This window comes from Panthera onca, chromosome D3, assembly GCF_046562875.1.
Source record: "Panthera onca isolate mPanOnc1 chromosome D3, mPanOnc1 haplotype 2, whole genome shotgun sequence".
Classification (NCBI taxonomy): Eukaryota; Metazoa; Chordata; class Mammalia; order Carnivora; family Felidae; genus Panthera; species Panthera onca.
The window spans coordinates 34,672,802-34,697,281 of NC_138350.1; the positions used below are offsets into that span (position 1 = coordinate 34,672,802).

Sequence of the window (24,480 nt, forward strand, 5' to 3'; positions counted from 1 at the left end):
GTCAAGAGCTGTTTGGCACGGGAAGAGCTTTATAAAGTCCTTTCACATTACACGGGAACATTGATTTGTTGACACTGAAGACAGGTTTGCTGAAGGATTCTGGAAGGAGACTCTCCAAATGGGAGAATAAATGTCAATGAATGAATGAGTGAGTGAATGAATGGAATAACCCCCAGAAATGCTTTCTCTTTCCCACCATCTACCCCCATCATCTCCTTCACTTCATTCCAACAAGCTCTACTTTGTATATTGAAATTAAGTGTAATGTTTCATTTTTAAAAAAGACTCCCCTGCTTAGAAATATAAATGTAAATACCATTTTTCTAGCATGTAGCAGGAACTCAGTAAACATTGGCTTCTTACTAGATGGCTCAGGGCTGTGTGAGCAAAACAGCAACACAGTGGGGTATCTCTGAGTAGTTTGCGTGGAAGACACACGTACAGGAGGCTAGATTCCACCCCCCATCCCCCCACCCCCCACCCCCCACTGAGTGTAGTGTGAGTCTGTAGTCCCTAGACTCTAAGGAGCTGTATGTACTCTGGGGGCCTCCTCCTTTTTAATCATGCTGTAAATTTCCTTCTTCCTTTAAAAAACATCCTCTGGCTTGAAGCTGAGGACAAAAATACTATGGTGAATCTCGCTGGTATACTTTCAAAGGTACATTACTAAAAAAATAAACAAGAACCAAACCTGAGGATGAGATTGTTCTTGAAATCAACCAGGTGAGAACGTTAGCTCTCAAGCTGAGAGTGTCTGGTCAATTTTTGGACAATTCTGGGCATAACTGTTCTGGGTCCAGAGGAAAAAAGATGCAAAGCTGTTGAAATAGAACAGACTCCTAATGGATCTATGCAGATCTGTAGACAGACGAGGTGACTCAGTAATTTTCCATGCTGGAGACCTGCTTCACTGAGCCTATATGAAACACAGGAAGAAAGTCAGTACTGACTTGGAAAAACTGGCACATGAAACTACCCCTGCTTGTAGGTTTTAAAATTTCATTTCTATCCCTCTCTTGTTCCCAAAAGGACTTAAGGTGATTTGCAGAGATACAAAGACTACAGCCAGAAGACGTAACACTAAAGTAGGAGAGCAAAAATAAAAATAAAAACAAGGGCAAAATGTGAAACAGAGCCTGAGGTTAATTTAAAAATGCACCCTGATGGGCCATACATTTGACTCTTGGTTCTTCTTTTCCTGCCAGAAGAAAGAAACCTGATGAATCGACAAGCCTGGGTCTAGAGTAAGAGGGGAAAAAGAAGGGGCTTTGATGCAGGAGGAGAAAGCCAGTGGAGGGAGCCGCAGCAAGGACAGGAAGAAGCAGGAAATGGCAAAACAGAGGCTCCCGTGCCCATGGAAATTTCCAGAAAGAAGCCACCATGATCAGGCACGATTAGGCCAATCCTAAGCGGCCTTTTGTGGTGGTGGAATGACTGAGAGATCTCAGGAAAAGACACCAGAACAGTCTTGCCTGACCTCCATACCACCTGCTCTTTTTATTTTGCTATATGATTTATAGAGTATTTCACACATGTCCTTTATTACTTGACTTTTTACACGAACCAGCCAACATTAGAAAATTTTCTCAAACCTGTTCTGTTTGGGCTGGGCAGCCTTATTGTAAGCTCTGCTATTATTTTCAATAAACTTTATGAATGTTCAAAGGGTGGGGAGTGCAGAGTAGTATATTGGAAAAGGCATTCATTGTTTTGGAGTCAGAAGGATGTGGACTTAAAATCCAGCTCTTGAACTTAATAGATACATATGAGTGACCTTAATTAGAAAATGGAGATGATGTTTTGTGGATGCCCCTTATCCCGGATATGCTTAATAAGTGGTGCTTATGATTACTGCAAATAGCTCGTAATGTCCCCAGTATATAAGGATCTGAGAAGTGTTAGCCTATATATTTCCTCCTGTAGAAACAGGAGAGAGAATATTAGTGGCTGGTTGACATCATTTATAGTGATGTGGTCTAATTTAATGCCTCTCAATCCTTTCAACCATGACCCAGAATATAAAATACATTTACACTGCTACCCTCTATGCGTATACTGACCTGTAACTGAAAAAAAAGTCCTGACCCAGCACTTGGATATTTTCTTTTCCTTTCTATTACATTTAATGAGAAATGGCTGGTCAAGACTCACTAAATTGATTTCATGATCTATTAGTGGGCCTCACCGTACAGCTTGAAAAACACTGATCTAAACGAATAGCTTGGTTCTATAAAAATGTACAGTGCGTGTGGGTTTTTAGCCCTTGGAACAAGAGACAATGGATTATTTCATTTTTGGAGGTTTTTTTCTTTTTAACGTTTATTCATTTCTGAGAGACAGAGAGAGACAGAGTGCGAACGGGGGAGGGGCAGAGAGAGAGGGAGACACAGAATCGGAAGCAGGCTCCAGGCTCCTAGCTGTCAGCACAGAGCCCGATGTAGGGCTCGAACCCACGAACTGTGAGATCATGACCTGAGCAAAAGTCAGATGCTTAACCTACTGAGCTACTCAGGTGCCCAGGATTATTTCATTTTTTAAAAGCAAACTCCCAAGCTCCCATTCTCTAGAGACTGTTAAAAATTTAATCTTGGTCATCATTGTAGTTCTTTCCCCCGACCCTGTCAGGGTCCTGCAAAGGTCCTGCAGTCTCACGCAGACCAGCATTGGGGAGGACCTGCTGTTCTTAGGTCTAGGCTCTTACAGCCCTTAAAGGCTGGGTGAAGCCATGACTTCTGTGACCGGCCAGCCCGGGACAGACTTGCTGGCGCTGGGACCCTGGGACCCCTGGCACACACCCCCTCCTGAAGTCAGGTAAGCTATTCCCCTCAGGTTCTGCCCCCATGTGGGATTCTGAAATACAGGAGGTCCCTCTCCTCCTGGGCTCACTCTTCACTTCTTCCAAAAACTAGGAGAATCTTCTTCCAAGCTATGCTCACTTCTGTCCTCTTCAGTATCCAAGTGATGTCAGAGCCTCTCCCTCATCTGGGACCTAGACTCAGCTGCTTATCTCTGCCCTGCCACCCTGGAAGCCCAGGTCTCCTGGAATCAAATCCTCCTGTGCCTTCAATGCCCACAGAGAGGACTGCCAGGGTGGAGTAGGGTGGTAGAAAAAACCCTAATCTGGCAGCTAAGATTGTAGACTCCTCTCTGGAGTTTGCCTCTGTAGTGTGGTCCTGCAGGGATTTGTACAGAACCTAGCACAGAGTGGTGCTCAACAAATGTCTGTGAAATGAATGAATCAATGGTTTGGGGCGAGTCATTTGACCTCTCTGGGCTTCAGTTTCTTCGCACTTCTGCCTTCAGCTCAAGGTGAAGGTTGGTGTAGTTGGTTCATGCGGCCCATTGTTCAGCTGGGATGTACCAGGGAAAGCAGAGTCAGAACCCCTGGCTCCTCTCCATACCCAGAGTGGGAAAACAAGGATAACTGAACGTAGTCACATTTGGTCTTACTGAAGAGAAGAACGTGCATTGTTTCTCCATCCACGTGGTGCGATTTACTGTGCTTGGGTCTAAGCTCATGTGCTTAAACAAAAAAAAAAGTGCCACTTTTCAAGGCATTCGCTTAAGGCGTAAGTAGATTTAGCGATTTCTTTCCATCTCTGTATTTCTCTTTGTAAGGGAGTCGAGAATTAAAGAAGTTTTCTTAAGCCCATTCCTCTGCTCCCCAGCTCTCTCTCCTCCACTGCCCACCTGACAAGCAGCCCACCCTGGAGGTGTGCACACCAATGTGACACCAGCACCACCTGCCCCAGAATCCACAAAACCTTTGAAATGTATGGACCAATTTACAGAAAATGGACTTGTGTGAGAACTGGAAGCCTACTAACTGGCCACCAGTTTGCCCTAGACCCAAGCTTACAAATACCCCAAAAATGTAGACAGGCTTGGATGATGAAGATGGTGATAGGGGCGCCTGGCTGGCTCAGCCAGTAAAGTATGTGACTCTTGATCTCTGGATCATGAGTTCAAGCCCCCCATCAGGCATGGAGCCTACTTAAAAAATAAATAAATAAGCTTAAAAAAAAGAGAGACAGAAGATGTTTCTTTTCTTTTTTAAAAATTTTTTTAAATGTTTATTTATTTTTGAGAGAGAGATAGAGTGTGAGTGGGGGAGGGGCTGAGAGAGAGGGAGACACAGAATCCGAAGCAAGCTCCAAGCTCTGCTGGGCTGTCAGCACAGAGCCCAATGTGGGGCTCAAACTTACGAACTGTGAGATCATGACCTGAGCTGAAGTTGGACACTTAACCGACTGAGCCACCCAGGTGCCGCAAAGATGCTTATTTGCCCATGCCTTCTGTATTTGATGCAGGGAAGTTTATAAAGTGGTTATATTCTGCCCTGATTCTTCTCTTTTCTTTTTATGAACTCTATGATTTTAATCATTTATGACCCTGTCTAAATTAATATACCTGGAAAATTCTATTAACCCTGTGTTCCTTTATGTTTTTATAATTATACCTTGTGTATATGTCTATTGATGTAATTATCATTTGTGCTAAAATTAGCTATTTACGTATCTATCTTCCTAACTAAGGAGATCCTCCTTAGCATAGGAATTGTGCCTTTTCATGCTTGTATCAACTTAGTATTTAACAAGGAGCCAACACGCAGCACATGACCAATAAATGTTTGTAAAACGAATTGAATGTAAACATTTAACCCAGGGTCAGTTAGTCTGTAACACAGCTGACATTCTCAGCTCTGTGACCATAACAGACATCATTAGTTGATCACTGATCACAATGATCTTTCCCACTACCCTGGGACATAACCACTAGTCTTTGTCTCGACAGGGCACTGTAGGCGGTAGCTATGAATAGATCAAGGTTGGCATGCAACAGGAAATCCGTCACCTAATGTTACCCTTGCTGTAAGCCGCATTAGCTGATGCAAGACAAGACCTGGGTCAGGGCCAGTGTTCATCAGTGTGCCTGGTATGACCCACTGATTATTTACAGCTAGCATCAGTTCTTACTAATGAATGCCCATGCCACCCCTGTGGTTAAGTATTTTGAGTATAATGCTTGGATCAGACGATCATTGTCCCACACATTATCATCCCACAACCTCAGGTTCTTCCCTTCGAGAATTCAGATCTCTCTGATTCATCCAGGTCTGATAGAGAAACACTGCCCAGTTTCCCAGTGCCAGGAAGCACTGTTCCTGCTTCCACTGTGATCTCCTACCCAAGGCACTTTTCTACAAATGGGGGTCATTCTCATCCCTGCAGCACTTTAGATGAGAGATACTGCCTGCCTGATGTGTTTAAGTAGTGAAGCTCCCAGACATTCCTTAGTCCACAGTGGCCTTGAGAGTGGCGATCTTGACACCTTCTTTCCCGGTGACCTTCCTGCTCTGTACTCAGTACAACTGTTGTTGGTTCCCACAGCACTCCCCAGGGAGCCTTGGTCAGACATTGATTATGCCAGGGAGCTCAGAAGCGTCACTGCTGCTGATACTGCCCTTTGGTCTTGCCCCTAATCCCCGCCTAGTCTCCCTTGCTGAGGTTAATCTCCTACTTCCCACAGCTAACGCAGCTGTCTCCCTTGCTGTGACACAGAGAATTTGCTTCACGCTAGTGTTGTTGTGTAATCGGATTTCAATGATACTGTCTTTGTGTTGTCACTTTGTGGTCCAGAAAAATATTCCTGCAACCACAGATCCTCTTTTTGGAGACGGAGATAAGACATTGTACTGGACACTTCTTGTGCGTCACTGCAAGGTCCCTTGGTTTACCTGACCCTCGTTCCAGCCACTGTGACCAGTTCTCATGGCTCCAACTAGTTTCATGTGGGTGCCGCCTGCAAGCATCTTGTCTCAGACGCAGGCTGTATAGTCTCTTGCTTACTGTCCTGGGGCTTCCCTGTTGACCCTTTGGTGTAGAACTCAGAAATGTTCAGTGTCATGCTGCAACCTGACAGCATGAGGATTCAGTGCCTGAAGGGCATACCTTTGACCAACGTGAGCTGGGAACAAAAAAAAAAAAAAAAAAAAAAGGTTCTCCTTTCTTACAAAAGGTCCTGAGATAGTATAAAATCTTCCAGATGATAATTATGTTTATATATGACTATTCAATCTGCCTTGTATATAAAAAGAGTCTCTCCTCTCTTTCTCTTTACAAAATACAAAAAATATTTCAAAATGTATCCCAGATCTAAATGAAAGAACTAAAGCTAGGAAACTTCTAGAAAGAAATATAGGGGAAATTATGCAGAGTCTTCTTAGAAAAGATAAAGAGGTATTACATATGATACCGAAAATATGATATATTAAAGAAAAAAATTGGTACACAAAAATTCACCAAGATAAAAAAGACACCTTCAAAATGACAAAAACAAGCCAAAGACTAGGAGATAGTTTTTGTGGATTATATGTCTGGCAGAAAGTGTGTCCAGAATATATAAAGAACTTTTATGTCAACACTACTACAAGAAACCAAATTTTTTAAAAAGAATGAAATATTTGACTAGTCAACAAAAATGATATATGAATGATTAATAAATACATGAAAAGATACTCAACATCCTTAGGGAAATGAAATTACGAAAAAAGTAAGATACTACTATGTACCCACTGAAATGGGTACATAGTATCACTAAAACAAACAATAACAAGTGTAATGAGGACATGGAGGAACTGAGACCCTATTATATTCGGGTCAAATGTAAAGTAATAGGAGTCACTCTGGAAATCATTTGGGAAATTGATTACAGATACACTTACCATACGATCTGGCGATTCCACTCCTAGGAAAATGAAAAACTCCAAGAATAATGCAAACCTATGTCCCTACAAAGACTTGTACTCCTTTTGGGACTCTTCATCGTAGCATTATTCATAATGGCCCCACAGTGGAAGTAAACCGGAAGCCCCTCAGCTCAGGAATGGTTAAACAGAATGTGGGATACATCTAGACAATGGACTAGTCCTTAGCAATTAAACAAAACTCGCTATACATGCAACAAGGATGAAGCTCAGAAACATTCTACTAAGTGAAAGACGCTAGACACAAAAGACTGTGTATGTTTCCATTAAATGAAATTTCTGGGTTTTTTTTTTAAGTTTATTTATTTTGAGAGAAAGAGAGAGAGCTCAAGCAGGGGAGGGGCAGAGAGAGAGGGAGAGAGAGGATCCCAAGTGGGCTCCACGCTGCCAGCACAGGGCCTGAAGCAGGGCTCGTACTCACAAACGGTGAGATCATGACCTAAGCTGAAACCAAGAGTTGGACGCTTAACTGAGCCACCCAGGTGCTCCTTACATGAAATTTCTAAAACAATCAAACTCTCCCATAGACAGAAAGCAGCTCAGTGGTTGTCTGAAACAGGTAGAGGGATGTAGAGTGGGGGGGTGGGGGGGGAGGGGTTGCTTTTATGGTTTGTGCTGCTGTGTCTTATTTAAGAAATCTTTGCCAAACTAAAGGCCACTATGATTTTTTCCTATATTTCCTCCTAGAGGTTTTATAGTTTTAGTTCTTTCATTTGGGTCTCTGATCCATTTAATTCATGTCTGTGGTGTTTCAGCACCATTTGTTGAAAAGACTTGTTTTTCTCTACTGAATTGCCTTTGCGCTTTGGTCAAAAATCAATTTCCTTGTTGGGATGAACACTGGTGTTGTATGTAAGCCAATTTGACAATAAATTATATTAAAAAAATCAATCTCCTGTTGTATATATGTGGCTTTCTCTCTGGATTCTGTTCTGTTCCACTGATCCATTTCTCTTGATTATACTGTCTTGATTATTACCGATTTATAACAAGCTTTGAAATCAAGCAGTGTAGATCAGGTACTATAAATCTTCTAACCTTTTTTAAAAAGTTATTTTGGCTGTTTTAGGTCCTTTTCATATTCATATACATTTTATAATAAGCTTATCAATCTGTACCCAAAAAAATTCCTAAAGAAAGTTTGTTATGATGTGTTGAATCTATAGGTCAATTTGGGGATCAGTGCCCTATAATTTAGTAATCAAATTGCTTAAAACCAACAATTAAAAAAATCTTATAAGCAGGCATAGAAAAAGGATACATTACACAGTGACAAAGACGAGAATGACAGCAGGATAACTACTCATTAGTAAAAATGCAAGCCACAAAGAGCAGAGCAACATCCAGCTGGATTTTGTAAATGGAGTCAGAGTCTAATAGACGAATGTGATCTATTTACATTTATGTAGTGTACTGATACATTGGATTTTTTTCTATCATCTTTGTCTGTATTTTCCATTTACTGTGCTCTCTCCCCTCCCCTTGACCTCTACCTCATTAGTCAGTCTTATTGCCTCATTATTATTTACAGTAAATGCTGATTAAAATTACCAATGTATTTGCCATATGCTTCTTGCACACCACTAAAATCCATTCTTCCTATAGTGCATTTTAACCAGTTATTTCAGGGAAGTCTGTAAGTAGTAAACCTGCTTGTCGGAAAACATTTTTATTTTGCTCTCCATCTCGAGTGATGGCGTCACTGGGATAGAATTCTAGGGAGACGGTTTTTTTCCCCCCCTCAGAACTTTGAAATATTGATCTATCGTCATTTGACCTCTGTTGTTATGTCTTCTCCAGTATGATTGTCATTCTTTGATGAATAATCTGGTGGTTCCCAAGACTTTTTTTTCTTTGTTTTTGATGATTTGCTATTTCGTTACAATATGTTTAGTTGGGATTATGTTTTTATTTTTCCTGTTTGTGTCCTGATATGTTCTTTTATTTATTTTTTATTATTGTTATTACTATTTTTTTTTTTTGAAAGAGAGAGAGAAAGTGCGAGCAGGGGAAGGGGCAGAGGGAGGGAGAGAATCTTAAGGAGGCTCCATGCTGAGTGCGGAGCTCCACGATGCAGCTTGATTCCACGACCCTGCAATCATGACCTGAGCCGACATCAAGAGTCAGCAGCTCAACCAAATGAGCCACATAGGCAACCCCTGATATGTTCCTCTAATCCAAAGACAGATTCCTTTTTTAATTCAGGGAGTTTTCAGCCTTTAACTTTTCAAATACCTCCAACCCCTCTATTTTTTTCTGTTGATTTCTTTTGTAGTTTTTACCAGAGATATTTTGGGATTTTTCATTTTGTCCTTTATGTATTTTAGCCTCTCTTTTCTATTTTCATCCAATGTTACAGATTTTTAAAAAAATGTTTATTTATTTATTTTGAGAGAGAGAGAGAATGCAAGTAGGGGAGGGGCAGAGAGAGAGGGAGAGAGCGAATCCCAAGCAAGGTCTGTGCCATCGGCATGGAGCCCGATGCACGGCTCGAACTCATGAACCATGAGATCATGACCTTAGCCAAGGCCAACAGTCAGATGCTTAACCAACTGAGCCACCCAGGCGCCCCATGAACCTTAATTACTCTTTAAAGGCCCTGGCTTTAGTTTCAACCGCACCAGGGGCTAGAGCTTCTGCATATGAATTGTGGGGGGCATATTTCAGTTCATCACAAGGGGTAAAGAAATGTCTCTATAGAACAGATTTACAGGGCCCTTCTATGTGTTTCTAGTGGTTTCACCCACTTCAGAATTTTTAGATTAATTTCTTAGCATGAGGGTTGTCTTACCATATCCAGATTATAAATTCAGACCTCACACGTCTATTTTCATACATTGTGGGCGGCTCTTTTGGCCCAAGGACCAGAGTAGGTGGCAATCTTGTTTCTTCTTAAAGCAAGTAGGAGGAGTTTTTCTACTCATAAGTTCATGAAAGAAATGAAAATTTGAGATTCCTGACATTATCCAAGACTGTTCTTTCCCCATGGTCCTGGAACAAACTCTCCTGTCCCAGTAAATGTGTTAAAACCTCAACTTCCAGTTGATAAGACATTCATGTGGGTCTGATACCCCCAGGCCATGCTGCTTCTGCTCTTAATTACCACTCTGGCTTTGGTTCCCTTTATATATTGGACCAGTTTTGGACCAGTTCCCTAAATCATGTAGGGTGGGCTACCCATTTAAGTCTATTCTCCAGGAGATTACATATTTTTAGAGAAAGATGGTGGGAGAGGGCGGTGAATCTCTTCCACATTCACTTAGTCCATTATATTGACCAAAATCGTAATTCTGGAAGGCCCTTCTTCACTAGTTCCCTTTAATGGCCAGTAACAATCCTTTAATTTCAAAGCTTACGCTATTTTATACCGTACTACTTCCCTGTTTCCTAATTGACACATTTTAAATCTGAGCTTATAAAAGATTATCAGTGGATGAATGGTCACATTTTTCATGATTATAATTTTACATTCTAATTCTTCTTTTTGAGAAGATCTATCAGGTTCTTCGCTCTACTCGCCTTCTTTGGGCAAATGGATTTCCCCCCCACGCCCCCATCAATGACCTTAAAATTACAAACCCAACAAAAATAATTGCCACCAGAAGAAAGTCTTTCTTCCCTCTGTGGCCATAAAAACGTGACCGCCATGTTTCCATAAAAAAGGAAGGAATATACACCAAACCTTGCATATTTTCTCTGAGGTGATTTCATAGGTCAAAAGCATCCCGAAATGTTTTGGCAAAGCATAGCTACAATGAGACTGCACATACTAACAAACCTCCAACTCACATTTCCTTTCTTTTCTGGGTAGACTCTCAGTGAAGTCTCCAGGGGACTCAGTACTGACAGCAGCCAGGAGCTGATCATGATGGAAAAGCCACTCCCAATGGGATTTACATAATAGACACTTCACAATAGAGGAAGAGATAACAATAATTACAAAAATAGGAAAAAGGCCAAGAGCTAATGGATTTCCCAGCTCCCATGTTTAGCAACCCAGGTAGGACTATGTTTTAAGAAATCTGATTCCACGCAACCTAACGTTCTGTTGATTTCAACATCTGGGGTCTCCTCAGTTTGTTCTGATCAGTTCCTTCGGAGGAAAAAAAAAAAAAGGAAAAGACAACATTTCCTCCTGTGAAAATTACTTAAACTGGAAAAGGTTCTTTCAGAAACTAAGAAAGATTCTACTGCTTACAGACTTAGCATAACAAACATCCATTCCTTTCATGGAAAGCTGTCGGAAAATTATGGCCTTAAAGTCCTTCTAATCATAGCCAGAAGTCAGAAAAATGCTGTAGGTGAACTTGAATATGAATACAGACTGTGCTTTTATAAGGTTCTGTGCACTTCTCTTATATTCTTCAGTCAGTTCTTTCCACAAAAGAATTGGAGAGTCCACTGTTCCCCCTGGACCGAATCTCTAAATCCACCTGTGTGTCTCCATCATCCTGTCACAGAACAATAAGAAGGCTAATGAGTGTTTTTGATGACTAGGGTGGATGGCAAAAGTCCTAGCTCAATCTCAGGTCTCCTGTATCACCTTTCCTTACCCTCTCCAAGTTTATTCACTTGTCTTTAAATAGTCTAACAAAAATACGAGCCAACTCATTAGCCAAAGAGCTAATGTTGGGGAAAAGCCAATCCCATACAAGATATAATGAAACAGATGGTTGGGGGGGGGGGGGGGTGCCTGGGTGGCTCAGTCGGTTAAGCGCCCGACTTTGGCTCAGGTCATGATCCTACGGTTTGTGAGTTTGAGCCCTGCATCGGGCTCTCTGCTGACAACTCAGAGCCTGGAGCCTGCTTTGGATTCTGTGTCTCCCTCTTTCTCTGACCCTTCCCTGCTCATGCTCTGTGTCTCTCTGTCTCAATAATAAATAAACATTAAAAAATTAAAAAAAAGATATAATGAAGCAGAATTCACAGAAGTCTGAAAGCCTTTGACGTCAACAGGTGCACAAGAGCTGTCACAGAGGATTAGCAGCTATGAGGTTTAGGGCACTGGGCACTAATCTGGGATTCTAGAAACTTGGGCTGCAACCAAAGATAATACATGTCTCACCCTATGCTAGTTAAAATGCTTTTAAGCAGCACAGATACAGAGGCATCTGCAAAATGAGGGCATCCAGCCATCTGTTACCATTCCTGATCCCCTGAATACAATCTTCTTGTGAGCTCCCCTGAAGCTATACAATCGGGCAGCCTGCATCAAAGGGGTGAGGCTGGGAGAAAGAAGGGAGCAAAGAAAAATGGTTTCAAGAGTGGAAACATCTGCACATGTGCAATGAATATTTGGGGCAATTTTATATAAAGGAAGATAATACCCTGTATGCTTCATTTTCCTAAAGAGGGAGGCCAAATATATTATTGGTCTAGATATGTTTCATCTGCTTTTGGCCCTAAGTCACTAATTCATTTATTCATCTGTCCAATTACCTTTCCAGCCAATATTTATTGAATGTTATGTTCCATTCCAGGTGCTGGGGAGGTAGATATAGATATTAATGATATTCAAATAAAATGCTATAATGAAAAATAAAGCAAGATAAAGGGGGCAGCGAATAATAAGGACTATAACCCCAAATAAAGGGATAGCTTTTATTTGGAGGAACGTAATGTTGATAATAGATTTGCATAATGGCTGTTAGGAAAATGCTGTGTTTTTTGATACTCAAGTGTTTTTTGGTTTTGTTTTTGGTACTCAACCTATTTTGTTTTCCAGATTGACTTACATCATTTATTACATTTTGGTCCTACACAAGTCCACAAAGATACTTTATATATCCTTCCAAAAGTAGGCTTACAAATCAAGTTATAATGTATATTATTATCCTATTTGAGATCATTAAAACTAAAAAATGAAATGCTATTCTGATTTCTTGACAAGGGCCAATGTTTGAAAAGCAATATAATCACTGTCCTAACTGTATCAGTCTAGTTTTCTCATGTCAGCTAATTAAGATCTTTAAAAAAAAAATTCCAGTATAGTTAACATACTGTGTTATATTCGTTTCAGGTATGGTGCTCAACTTTTGAATCTTTCATTCCAACAATCATTCTATAAAAGAACCAGTTTCTTCTATGATTAAAAAAACACACTATTTTCCAGGATAGTGTATTTATATGTAAAGGTGTATATTATATCAACTCTTAATTTTTTTAATTTTTAAAACATTTTAAAAAGTAGGCTTCACATCCAGCGTGGAGCCCAACATGGGGCTTGAATTCACGACCCTGAGAACTAAGACCTGAGCTGAGATCAAGAGTCAGATGCTTAACTGATGAGCCACCCAGGTGACCTTGTCAGCCGTTAATTACACAGTTAACTTCCAAGATGTCATAGGTTGGGTTTTCTAGAAACAGATGCCAAGATGGAGTTTGACGTGCATGGTATTTTTTGGAGATTAAGATCTGCAGGAAGGCGGTGAAGGAAGAGGGGTTTCTTCAAGGGAAAGATCAATTTACAATGCAGGCCAACAATGGGAATCCTCTGGAGGGCTCTGGAACAGAAATGGCCTGTCAGAGTGGTCCCATGTCTGGCTGAAATAGCTGGACCTTTGTCTCCTACCACAACAGGTCAACAGATATGGGTCCGCCAGGAAGAGCATGTTCTTGGGCAAGTCAGCTCTTGGCAACTGAGGCAAGAAGAGGCTGGGGGCATCGCTTCTCGGCCTTTTGGCTAAGATCAAGTGAAGAAGAGGCTGGGGATTCTCTTCTGACAGCTGGTACAAGCCCTCCCTTGAAAGGGTTACAGGCACTGCATCTCTATGCCCACCACACAAAGGTATCTATATACTTGCAGGCAAACTGGGAGAGGTATTTGCAACATGATAATGGGCAAAAAGTGACTAAGTTTGGTAATTATGAACGCTGTTGCTATAAACATCCATCTGCAGGTTTGTGTGTGGACATACGTTTTCAACTCCTCGAGTAAACACCAAGGAGTGCTATTGCTGAATCCTATGGTAAGAGTCTGTTTAGTTTTGTAAGAAATCCCAAACCGTTTTCCAAAGCGGCCGTGCCATTTTGCATTCCCACCAGCAATGAACGAGAGTTCCTGTTGCTCCACATCTCCGCCAGCATCTGGCGTTGTCAGTGTCCTGGATCTTGAGCCATTCTAATAGGTGTGTGGTAAGTTAATTACTTTCAAATTCGTTTTTTTTTTTTTTTTAATGAAGCTCTCTGCTCACAAATTTGAAAGAAGTCCTAATTATGAGTCTCTGAGTAACGAAGAACAGAAAAAATTAAACTGTTTCAATATAATCGGTTTCTGAGTAACACTACCAGGTCTACCTTGACCAAAATAAGTCAAAGATTTATGTTTCTATTGCTTCAAGAGCTGCTTTTTTAATTATTTTTGATAAATGACAGTTAGAAACAAAATACCAAACCGAAGGATAAGAAAATACCATTTAATTTTGGTATCGATAAACAAATATTTGTGTGCTGAGATTGTTTTAAATTCAAGTGCTAAAATCATTCTGAAGCTGCTTTTCAAATTGCTAGTTAATAAAAAGAAGGTGCTTTTGGTATAGATTAGGTAGAAGTAGTTTTAAATCCTTCATGTTTAGTTTTTTAAAAGATATGTTAATTTGACAGAAGTCTTCGGGGGTGCAAAGTAGTGTCTGAAATGCACAAAAGCCTAGCAAGGTATAGTTCTAGTGGGGTTGTGGAATTCTGGGGACCATGGGTCGACCTGAAGCAGGAGTGGGATGGGGGAGCTATAGTACCTACCAGAGGTGGTGACACCAACCTGGGTCTTGAAGGAGGAAAAGAATCCTTCGTTTTCTTTCTATGGCAGCACAGATAGTAGAGGATAAAATCCAGGATTTTGGATTCTTGTTCCCCTTTACTGACTTCTACACTGAACATGAAAAGGTTACTTGTAGAACTTTAAAAGCATCTCTGGTATTCCTTAGGGGGGGAAAATTACTCTTTTCTAGATTTTTTTCCCCCTAAATAGGGCAGATCTGCAAAGATGGAAAGACAAGGAAATACTAAAAATAACTTTCCCCAATTAGTGGTAGCCAAACACATATGGGAAGACGGAAATAGCTTTCGATGGCCCAAAGCAAAACTGTGATGCAAATGAACTCCCCAAGTGCAGGGAGTAATTAGAAACAGCCACGAAAATGTACTCAGGATGCTGTGGGAACAGTTGCCAAACGTGGAGGGCGGTGATGATGGTCTTGCAACTTCTTGGAACCTGTAGACATTGAGGGACTGGCTCTGAGGACGTTTATTCCTGTTATTTTCCACAAAGGCGTGGGTGCTGGGCTCCTTCTTGGAAAGTCAGAAATTCCGGATCTTCTAAACAAAAATTCTAGGGAGGGGGGGTGTGATCTGAATTGCACATTTCGAGAAGCCCAGAGGCAAATGGCTCTGTTGTTGCTTCTCAGCTGGCAGGGATTTTGTTTTTGACTCTGGCACGTGGAGAAGAGCCACCTGTGGGCCGTGGGCAGCGGTGAGAGGGCACGAGAGACTGCCAAGATCAGCATCACTCTGGGCTTTGGCCCAACTGACCAGCTGGTTTCCCTGCCTTGGCGAATGGGGCTGCCACTCAGCCAGCTGGCCGAGGCTCCTGCCAGGGCCACCTCCCTGGGGTGGGGAGGGTCAACAGCTAAGACCACAGGGGCTGCCAGACCCACCATGATGGGGCCACAGGGAGCCTGATCTGACCTGAAGGGCAGCTCCACCAGGCACCTGCCAATTTCCCTTTTCATTGGCTTCTGGGTCTGTTAACGATCCCAGATATTCAAATTCTCTTCCTCTTCCCTATTCTCAGTGCAGGTATTCAATGAGATGATGAGAGCAGTGGTTGATAAAAGACTACATTTCCTTGTACTGGTCAGCAGCCAATGCCCGAGCCCCAAAGTGCCCACTTCCCATCGGGTACCTCTCCAGGGCCCCCTGGTCCTCCTCAGAGTCCGAGGGGTGAAGGGCTCGTGCCTGGCATGGCATGGCCTTCGAGACTGCAGCATCATCTGCAGATTGGCCCGTATCCACCCCCACATGGTTGTTCAATGTGAACTCAACCTCTGTGTGCACCTGTTTTTTTTTTTCTTTCTCCCATCGACTCTTAATTTGCTACCCATTACTCCAAATTCTGCTTTCGACCAACCCTCTTACTCTTTTTTTTATGTTTTATTTATTTCTGAGAGAGAGAGAGAGAGAGAGAGAGAGAAAGAGAGAAAGAAGGGGGTGAGGGGTAGCGAATGAGGGAGACACAGAATCCGAAGCAGGCTCCAGGCTCTGAGCTGTCAGCACAGAGTCCGATGCGGGGCTCGAACCCACAGACTGTGAGATCATGACCTGAGCCAAAGTCAGACACTTAACTGATTGAGCCACGCAGGCGCCCCCAAACCCCCTTATTCTACACTCCCTCAAATAACCTATGGGTCAGGCTCCTTTCTTCCAGAACCCTGTGCTGCTTTCCTGTGCTGAAGAATGGCCCGCCTTCCATCTGGTTCAGTCCTGGCAAGTGATGATTGGACAGTGCTCACCTCCCTGTAGAGGAATCTGATCAGGGAAGCAAGCAGGGGGGGAGGTGGGGGAGGACTCTGGACATGTCACACAGCCAGCCTGTCACTTACTGCAGTCCAACTCCCAAGAGTTTTGAGAATTGCTTTCTTGGATGCTTCTAGAAGCACAGGGCTCCCAGCCTGACCTCTTTGTTCTCCCCTCTGCTGATTAGTTTACTAAAAAATGTAAACCAAGCCTCACTGTTCCCAGATGGACCTGCTTTCTGACCGTCTGCAGCTCTTCCTTCCCCTCTGTTGCCTCTCATAAATCCCACTTTGCAACACCTTATTCGTCACACTCCCTCCCAAGAGCCTATGTGCATTCGGATAACCGACTAAAGGTCTGTGAGTTATTCTGAAGCCACACATTCTCAGGTCTCTCCTTGGGAAACCTGAACTCAGAACTAACAACTGTGGGGCACCTGAGAGGCTCAGTCGGTTAAGGGTCCAACTCTTGGTTTTAGCTCAGGTCATGATTTTGTGGTTCAGGGGTTCGAGCTCCACGCTGACAGTACAGGGCCTGCTTGGGATTCTCTCTCTCTCTGTCTCTCTCTCTCTCTCTCTGCCCCTTCCTCTGCTTGTGCTGTCTCTCTCTCAAAATAAATAAATAAAGTTTAGAACTAACAACCTTGTAGTAACTGAAGGAGCTGCACTTTCATAAGTTATGTGGATGAACACACGCCTTTCCTGAGTATCACACATGAGAGTCTGTGTGCATGACGATGACATGGGGTGGGGGGACAGTGTCCCTCATGGGGTTTGAGTTTCTGGTTTAGAGAAAGAAGAAATACAACGTACAGGGAGGGGAGGTAAAAATGACACGAAGGAGACAGGCAGGGGTGGTGACAGAGGATGGAGATACCACTTTGGCTGGGGGACTCCAAGGGCACGTGTTGAGAGGACGTCCTAGGCCTGGGGAGGAGGCCACCTGGGTTTGAATCTCAGCTCTGCTGAGGACTAACTGGGTGCCCTCATCCTACCTCCGTTTCCCCGACTGTGAGACAAGGGTAATCCTACTACCTCATAGGGCCATCACGAGAATACATGAAATAATGCTCATAAGGCCTCGGGCACATAGTGAATGGGGAATTAGCAGAAGCTGTTGCTGTGTGAGCTTCGTGGGGGAGACAGCATCTGACCTGGCCCTAAAGCCAAGGCGTGTACGGACATACGCCCAGGAGCCTTCATGGTGGAGTTGGGGACTCAGAGACAAACAAGGCACAGTTCCCACCCGCAAAGGGCTTTGAAAGAACCGACAAATCGCATTCTTCGGGGCGGAGAAGACAAGCGATGCCAACCCTTGGTGATACCGTTTTTAAATATTAGCTACTACAGGAAGCTGCTAATGAAAAAGCAAAACACACAGGAGTACACTGCAGCGAAGACTGTCAACTCAGGGGACTGGGAGTAATTCACCAGGGCTGCGCTGGAGGAATGACGGATTTTCCCGGTGACGGGTCTTTCTCCCCACGGCGGCTAGGGGGCGGTAGAAGCACGCAAAAGCAGTGAGAACGTTCGCGTCCCGCGTTAGCCGGGCCGCTGACAGGCTGGTCCTGGGCCGAGCTCTGCTCACCTGCAGCATGCATCCACCACCCCACCAAACACCCCAAGTGCCCATCTCCTCGTCCCTTCCTGCCTTTTGTCTCCAAACATTTCCTGATGGACTAATAGGTCTCAGGCCTGCGTAGGTGCTAAGGAGCAGAAACGTACGGTAAACTCTATAGAAATACTGAGTCTTCACACACGGCATCAATCGGTTAGGTTGCCACCTATGCGTTTGAGAAACGCGTATCTGTTAAGATGAGGTTTTTTGTTTTTAATTTTTTTAAGCATGTTTATTCATTTTTGAGAGACAGAGAGACGGAGGGCGAGCAGGGGAGAGGCAAAGAGAGAGGGAGACACAGAATCTGAAGCGGGCTCTGGGCTCCGAGCTGTCAGCACAGAGCCCGACGTGGGGCTCGAACCCACGAACTGTGAGATCATGACCTGAGCCGAAGTCGGACGCTTAACCGACTGAGCCACCCAGGCGCCCCTAGATGAGGTTTTATTTGAACACTTGGAGGCCCCTTTAAAATTCAGACCTGTCTAAACACCGTTCAAAGTTTGGGAGACTATGCTCAACTTGAGGAGGCAAGCCCCAGCTCAGCAGTGAAGTATGGAAAGAGTATGGCTTCACCATCACACGGCCTGGGTTCAGCTCTGAGCTGCACCATGGTCAGCGGCATGACCTGAGACAAGTTATTCAACCTCTCTGAGCCTGGGCATCGACAGCTCTAAAAGGTAATAAATAACTGCACGAATGCTGTATGCGGTATTCAGTAGGTGTTCAATAGGTGTTAGCTCCTCAGCCTCTGCTCTCTAGGAGGAAGGGAAAGGAGGGAAGCGTGGAGCCAACGTGGAGCCACAAATTCCACGTGCTTGGCTGCGGACAAGGCCATTGCACGAAAGGCACTTGTCTGTACGGACACACCCAGGTAACATCAGTTAATTCCAATGCCCCGAAACACTTGAAATTGTAGGGGAGAAAATCGAGAGAGTCTGAAGTATGTTTATTAGGAGGCGAGAAGAAGAGTTTAGTCCAACGGACGTGTCTTGAGGGCTCCATCTGTGTGGGGCAGGGGGTCAAAAAAGGGAAGATCAGGACAAGACGAGGTGGGAGTCTGGCCAAGTGCAGAAGCTTCATGAGCAATGATGTGACACCTGAGCAAAGGCGGTGAGGAGAAGAGACAGAGAGGGAGAAGAGCCTCAAAGTGAGGCTGTCTGTTCTCTTGCTTCACATGGCTTTCCTAATAGTTTGTGTCAGCTGGTTTCCGGGTAATTGAGTTTGATGGCTTAGCCTGGAATTGATTGACATGTGTGCTGAGAGGGGCTCCCGCGAGAATCATGAACTTGATTTGATCATGGTGAATTTTACATGTCATAAAGTATTTTTATGAACTGCAGCTACCCCGGATGACCTCAATAACATGTTTATTCTGGGGATGTGAAGTTTGCTGTTAGAACAGGGGTGTGATGTGTAAGAAGGGGCTCGGGTTCAGGACTCTTACACTTGACTATGAGACCAATTTTGCATCTTATTACTCATGCATCATTAGATATGCACCTGATGACTTCTAAGACAGAACTTGCTGCAGGGTTCCAGGATGGCCCCCCAAATTCCTGTCCCCGGGATGCACATCCCGGATAATCCCCTCCCTCAAGTGTGGTGGGGTCTTTCAGTATGGTGGGATACCGGCCCCTGATTAGCTTACATTGTATGGCAAAGGTGAGGGGATTTTGCTGAAGTAATCAAGGTACCAAGTCAGTCAATGTTGAGTTAATAAAAGGGAGATTATCCTGGGTGGGCCTGACTTAATCAGGCACACTCTTGAAAAGAGGGTCTAGAGGTCAGGGACAGAAGTCAGGAGAATTTTCCTCATGACCTTGAAGAAGCAGACTGCCTTGTTGTGGAGCAGACCGCATACCAGAGAGCGGCCCTCATGGAAGGTCAGCAAAACGGTAGGGACCTAGTGTAACCACCAGAGGGAACTTTAGAGGAGATGAGATCACAGCCCAGATGACATCGTGACTGCAGCCTTGTGAGGCCCCGGGCAGAGGACGCGCTAAGCCACGCTGGACTCTTTATCCGCGGAAATGTGTCCATTGAAGCCTCTAAGTTTGTGGTGACTTGTTACCGGGAGCGGAACAATAACCCAGAACTTGCATCACCTACTTTACAGAGTTGTTGTGGGGATTAGAGAAGAGGTATGCGAAGCATCTGGCGTGTGGGAGACCACTAATGAATGATAGGTTTTAGTCACATAATTGGAGATTATCCCATTCTTTTTTTTAGGGAACATAAATTTCTCTTTCTTGAATGGATCTGGTGAGATGCTAAGAAATACTGAGAGGGTTGAATAAATGATGTGTATAACCTGTACCTAGTGCAGCATCTGGCCAGCAGTAAATTACGTGATAGTGATAATGATGATGATAATGATAATCATGACCCACAATGATGATGACTTTTATCCTGGTGAGAACTTGGCATATTTCTCCATAAAAACAGATATTCCTCCGCCCCTTAAAACCACGTTTGACTTGCTTCACTTCAGCAAATTAGCTTTTCTTTTCTTTTCTTTTCTTTTCTTTCTTTCTTTCTTTCCTTTCTTTCTTTCTTTCTAAATTTTTAATTTTTCAATTAATTAATTTACTTATTTATTTATTTATTTTTGCAAATTTCTTTCCTTGCAGAAGTACCAGAGACTGAATCATCTGCTGAGTAGACATGAACCTTAGACATGATCTGGTCCAGCTTCTTCGGTTTACAAAAACACCGTGCGTATGAAGTAGGTTTTTTTTTTTTTCAATGCCACAGAGTCAATTAATAGAATTAATTGATTTATAATTAATTAATAGAATTGACAATTAATAGAATTGACACTTAATAGAGTCAATTAATAGAATCAGGAATAGAATTCAGGTATGTTGATGCCAAGGTCATTCCCACAGAATCATGTATTTTTTTCTTTTCTGAAGATCTCCCTCTATTTAAGACACAGTGCCATTTCAACTCAGCATTCCGTTGTAAAACCTCACCCCGCACGTAATTTATCAGTCGTGAACATTCATTTCCAGCTCTCTCTCCTGAAGAATTTGGTATTGATCTTAATTCATTGAAATAATATTTACTGAGGGGCCTAATATGTACTATATTTGGAATCAAATTTATTAACCCGTAGCCCCAAGTTACACTAAAATTATACCTCAAGTTCCTTGTAAACCTATTTGCCGTCAAGACCCTATAAGGAGGTGCTGCTGTGATTATCATTTTATAGGTGAAGATATTGGGAAATGAAGAGGTCCGGGGGGTGGTTGCCAGAGAGAAGGGGGGTGGGGGGAGGGGTAAAACGGACACAGGGGGTTAAGAGGTACAGACTTCCAGTTATGCAATAAATAAGTCATGGAGAGGAAAAGTACAGCGTAAGGAATGCAGTCAATAATATTATAATAACGTTGGATGGTTGTCCCATTCTGTCGGTGGTGGCAACACGTATCAACGGGCAGCACTGAGTGTTGAATAGAACTGTTGCATCACTGTGTTGTAAACCTGAAACTGACATAACATGGTATATTAATTATACTTCAAAACAAAAACAGAGATAGCTTCATAAAACTCTATGTCTTAAATTCGTGAGAAAAGGTCCAGGGGCTTGCGGGGCCAGACAGCTAGTAGGTGATGGAGCTGGGATTTGTACTGGCTGCCGCTTTGAACTTCTTTCTGCTTTTAATTAGACCACTTCCCAGAAGCTGGTTTGGCCAAATAATAATAATGAACTTAGTCGGAGAAGTCAAGAACGCTCCCCCACTTCATCCCCATCCCTGGATCTGGGATGATGCTCGGGCGTGGATCCCAGGACTGACAGCACAGAAAGTGAGGGAGGAGGAAAGCTGTCTTCTTGCTCCTGAGACCCCTTGATATATTCCTCTTTCCCTTCTACCGGCAGCCCCTTCCTTCGTCCAGCGTGTGATGCCGAAGCCTGTGGAAGGGTCCTCGTGGCCACGCTGCTGCCACCCAGCTGCTTTCCCAATTAGGCCCTGAAAGGTTTCCCCTGACTTTGTAGGTCCCTTCTCAGCGGAATTCTCCTTTTTTCCTCAGTAGAGGTCTCAGAAACTCGGTCAGACGTGGCCAAGGGCCCGGATCCTGATGATGGTAGCCGCATTTCTCAAGAATGACCCTCTTTCCCCAGGGCTGAGCCAGCCACCTACCTATAAGGAGGGCGGCCTGCAGGAGGTGACCAAACTCTGACTCCGTGGCTGGGTTAAGCTCATGAGCAGGGACAGGTGCTTCGACGCGCTGCCCATATTCGTAGTGAGAACAGGAAATGAGCCCTGAGGCCACTGAAGATGGAGGAGAATCTTCCAGGCAGCGCAAAGTCTAAAGGCCTGCGGTTTATAAACCTCTCCCTCTTGCCGCCAGAGCCTGTCCCCGTGGGCGTTGCCTGCGAGTCCTGGGTTTGTGGATCTGGATGTGCAGGAACAGAGAGGAAGCCAGAGTGAGGACGGTTGAGATCATCTTGTTCTGCTAAGTTGGATGGCAAACCTACACTTTCAGAACTGCACACTGAGAAATGCAAGGCAACTGAGTGGCCTCTGCAGTGAACACATCAGCATGAATGTCTCTGCAGGCCAAGTAGAGAGACAGGTCAGGTTGGGGGCACAAAGGAAAGAGCCCAACCAGAAATCTGTTAGTTCTTTAAATTTTTTTTTAATGTTTATCTATTTTTGAGAGAGAGAGAGAGCATGCAAGAGAGCCAGCGGGGGAGGGGCAGAGAGAGAGATACAGAATCCGAAGGAGGCTTCAGGCTCTGAGCTGTCAGCACAGAGCCCGACGCGGGGCTCGAACCCACGAACCGGGAGATCATGACCTGAGCTGAAGTCGGATGCTTAACCAACTGAGCCACTCAGGCACACCCCCTCCCCCCACCATTAGTTCTTTTAAAATAATCCCCATGTTGTTTTCCACAAAGCTTGTGTCTGAAACATCTGTAAGGTTTATCACGTGGTCACTAGGCCCACCAAGCACTGTCTGTAGGCTGAACTATACACAGTGTAAGAGGCTCCTGCTGCAATCTACGAAACAGTATTAACTTTAAACTGTTACCAAATTTCTCGTAGCTTCTTGCCCATAAGTATTTGAAAATAAATGATGCAAGTACTATTCGTGAGACCCACAAAGTTTTTTTGATGTGATGACAAGTCTTTTGCATTTTCTGGAAAAGGCAGGAAGGCCTGGCGGGGTTGGGTCCCATGCTTGAAAAGATGGGGAGCCGTTGCCTTACAGATCGAGTTGGAGAGGCTCCCCTGAGCCAGTGGATTGCCGTCTGGGAAGCCACCACACCGCCACCAGTAACCTGCAGTTAGGACGAGCTTGTATTTACACCCAGTAGTTCCTTAGCAGCTGCAGACCCACGGAATCGGTGCCTCCCAGGGCATCTGATACATCTGATCCCCCTCGCAGGCCTGGAAGTTACCAAGGGAAGCCATAAAAGCCTAGTTTTTAGAGATGCAATTGAAGTGCACGTATAAAATTTGTTATACAAATAAATAGAAATGTATTTCTGTGCCAATGTTCAATTGATGAGTTCCCCATGATATCTGTGAGAAGTAAACAGAGAATTGAAAAAAAGAAACCCAGCATGTTAGCATTAAGCCTAAAAGGCTGTGGAATGAAAACCAACGTAGCCTACGGCAGATGGAGTGTTGTGACGTATACACTGGCCTGCCCGGTAGGTTGTTTCTGTTTTTGATCATCGCAGACCAAACACGAATGATTAATTCCGCATTATTTCTCCCAGGCTGTAGCCCCCTCTCATTTCTCCAACATAAGCGGGTTCTCCTCCTCCCCATAATGTCCACGAGACTGAACAGGGCCCTCGATCTTCACAGAGGCTCTCTCAGTCCTTCCCTGTTACTGGAAGTCTCAATTTTGCAGTGTAAACTTGGTCTGTGTGAGGCATTTCATTGAACAAACCATTGCTGAGCATCTCTTTGGTCAGAGCATTTGAAAGAAAGTCGGGAAACCAGCTAATACTCTGGGCCAATGCCTTCCACCCTTCCATCTGCTATGGGTATTCTCCTCTGCCTCTTGCCCTCTGGGCTCCTGTGCTCTCTTCCCCTCCTCATTTCCTCTCCTCCATAGCATAGGAGTCCAAGAACGGGAGTCAGTCTCTATGTTTTCCGTCTCAAGGGGATCTTCTTTCAAACCCTTTTCTATTACCGTGGATCAAAATGTCCTTTGCTCCCACTTAAAGTAGATTAGGCTCAGTGGTACCAGTGGGAGAGACAACAGAAACTCCATAAATCACCTGATTACTAACTTTCTCTTCCTGTGCAGATGGGTTTCTCCTTACCATGTGTGCAAACCTTAAGTAAAAAATGGTGCCCATGACAACTCTGTGGGTGTTCCTGTGTCCTCAGTATGTGAACAGCACGACCGCATTCCACCATGGCTGTGACCTTGTGCGGCAGGTGTTCATTCTAAGTCACGGAAAAGGCAGGGGGGACCCGTTGAGGTTAAGTCACATGCTCTAGATGGCCCTAGGATTGGACATGGCAGCTGCCCCACCCTGCCCTTCTAATCCCCTTCAAGTTGTGCTTTCCTTTTCTCTGTGGCATTGACCAAGTCCTCATTTTTTCCACAGCTTCTTT

General features: G+C 43.8%; 2 long non-coding RNA genes across 3 annotated transcripts in view; both read left to right on the top strand.

Moving 5' to 3' along the window:
- The window catches only part of LOC132665768 (uncharacterized), an 87,918-nt gene extending 74,492 nt beyond the window's left edge, over positions 1–13,426 (top strand). The window contains exon 4 of the long non-coding RNA XR_009604263.3: positions 13,346–13,426. This is a non-coding gene — a long non-coding RNA (uncharacterized LOC132665768). The remainder of the gene's footprint in view (positions 1–13,345) is intronic.
- Positions 13,427–13,461: 35 nt separating this feature from the next.
- LOC132665770 (uncharacterized) lies at positions 13,462–22,512 on the top strand. Of its 2 annotated transcripts, none has more exons than XR_009604266.2 (4): positions 13,462–13,553; positions 13,666–13,900; positions 20,524–20,618; positions 21,932–22,512. It is a non-coding gene; the product is annotated as an uncharacterized LOC132665770 (long non-coding RNA). The 2 variants fall into 2 exon arrangements; XR_009604267.2 differs by having other exon boundaries at positions 13,666–13,893.
- The last annotated feature ends 1,968 nt before the right edge of the window (positions 22,513–24,480 follow it).